This window comes from Grammomys surdaster, unplaced genomic scaffold (genome assembly GCF_004785775.1).
Source record: "Grammomys surdaster isolate TR1022 unplaced genomic scaffold, NIH_TR_1.0 143, whole genome shotgun sequence".
In the NCBI taxonomy this organism is placed as follows: domain Eukaryota; kingdom Metazoa; phylum Chordata; class Mammalia; order Rodentia; family Muridae; genus Grammomys; species Grammomys surdaster.
The window spans coordinates 5,182,358-5,184,964 of record NW_021604601.1 but is presented as its reverse complement, the minus strand read 5'-3'; positions in this window follow the sequence as shown (position 1 = coordinate 5,184,964).

The window sequence follows — 2,607 nt, the reverse complement described above, 5'->3', positions numbered from 1 at the left end:
TTCTAGTGTTTTCCTATTTGACCAGATATATGCCTTTATTCTCTTATTTTTATGTATACCTTTTTCCTTTAGGTTTGTTCTATACACTACATAATTCTCATCAAGATATGTGGTTCTTCTCCAAAAAATTATTGCTAAGATGGTAGGTGAATTTAATATTTTTCAAAATTTACATAATTTACTAAGGAAGAGAATTACTTTGTGACATGCTTATAACAATCTTTTTCAACTGTGATTTGTGTGTATCATTTACACCCAGGTGTATGTAATACTATTCAAATGCATTTTTGTCCCTTGAGTGATAATATTGCTCCTTTTAAAAGAAACCCCCCCCCCCAAAAAGGAAAGGAAAAGCTCTATGGCAAAGACTATGGGTGACAAAGATTGGAGAAATTATCATGGCTAAAGCTGAAGGATTCTAGCCTGGTCATCCAGGGAGTTAGGGAGGCTTGGTGCTCAGAGTTCAAGTCCTGGTGTCTGGCTTTCCTTCCAGCCTGCATAGTTCTCTTTAGAAACCCCAGTCACTAAATGGTTTTCAAGCATACACTTCATTCTGAATGGTTCAATAGAAAGAGTTCCCTGGCTTTCGCAGAATGTTCTACCAGTTGCTGATGTCATAGAACTTTCTAGTTTTAATGGAATTAAGAAGAAAATAGGCACAATAGTGATCCAATGAGGGGATTAAGTCAAATTTTCATCAAAATAAAATTATTGAACAGTCATAAAATCAAGTCAGTTAGTGTCGTATCCTATCCTTAAATTTTGGCTACATATAAAATTTAAATATTTTAAGAGGCAAATGTCTGACTTATTACCTTAATGATTTTTTTTTATATATCCAGAGAGTGTCTATTAGGTATGGCTTTTTTGTTACTGTAAGCTAACACAGTGACCACAAGCAACCTAAGCAAGAGTGTCCATCTGGCTTGCAGTTGCTGAGGGATAGATGTGTGAAATGTCAGGGAGGGGCATCGGGAGGAGCAACCACTGAAACATTGTCACAACTGCATGCTGGGATGAGGGGCAAGCACAGGAAGGGGAGTGAGTTACATCCTCTCAAGGCTCCTCCAGTGACACACTCCCTCCAGCAAGGCTCCACCTCTTAGAGGTCTGACAAACCCTCAAGCAGCAGTGCAGCCAGCTAGAGACCATGTGTTCAAATACACATGCCTGTAGGGCATAGGTCTTATTCAAACCACCATAGCAAGCCCAAGGAATCAGTGGGAGGTTTGTTTTTTATTTTTTTAATTAATTTTATGAATGCCTGTATTAATATGTGTGTGAGAAAGGGGAGAGATTTAGAGAACATGCCACAACATATGTATAGAGGACAAAGTTTAACTTTAAAGTCACTTCTCACCATCCATCCTTACATGGTCCCCAAGCTTGAATGGCTGAGATGCCTCACCTGCACAAAGCAATGGCCTTCTGAGCTTATGATGTTGACTTTTAAAGTTTTATGACTTTTGATGATTTTAGTTCCCAAAGTTTGATTGCAGACCTTGGACAATCTCTAAAAACTAAATAAACCACTAAGCATAGAATTTTATAATCATAAAGTATTTCCGTTTACCCAGTGTTATCAAACCACAGCGATTCAAGAGTAAAGCCTGGACTTTCTAATGATATGTGGGAGGCCCTTCAAAGCAAAGTGGTGGGATATAAAATCCTGTTTCCAATAGAACTAGATTTGAGTTGTTACTTATATAGACATACAGAGTTTTCATTAAAAAAATCATACAAATATCTTGAATTAGGAATTCTAAGAAGAGGTATTGACATCCAAAATCTCCTTGACTTTCCTAAATTTTGCATGTGACGTTTTCTTTTAAATCCCTTTATCAATAAATATAATTTTATTATAGACGATGAATGCGATTAACAAAGCAAATATTTACTTCCTTATATTGGACCAAAGGCTTTTTTTATAGTGCTGATTGACCATTGAAATACACGGGTTGTAATTCAAGAGCTGTGACATCATAATAAAACAGGCACGGCCCAGGGGGACATTATGGCATCAGTGACAGGGCAGGGTAAGTGTTTATTCTGTTTCTTCAGTTGGCTCTGTTCTTCTTACCCAGTGGAAACTTTACCAGGACCACACTTTATCAGTTCATTCTGTCTTGATGACAAAAGAATGGGCTAGATTTTTGGTATATTATAGAAAGTCTTGCTAGGCATGATGGTGCATGCCTTTAATCCCAGAACTGAGGAAACAGAGAAAAAGGAATCTCTGTGAGTTTGAGGCCAACCTGGTCTTCATAGTGAGTACTAGGCCACCAAGAGGTAGGTACATAGTGAAACCCTGTCTATTAAATTATTAAGTCAATTTCCCCCCAAGATATCTACTCCTTATCTCTATTTCCCCCAACTCACCTTTTTTTCTTTTTTTTAATTGAAAGTATTTTTTGTACAATATATCCCCATCTCTCTATCTATTTAGAAAACCAACATGAAATTAAAAAAAAGAATAAAAAGAAAGGGCATGAGAAACCCACACACATCCCACCATCCCACATGTCATTAAAATATGAAACCAGAAACTATAACACACCACACACATATATATACACACACACACACACACACACACACACACACACA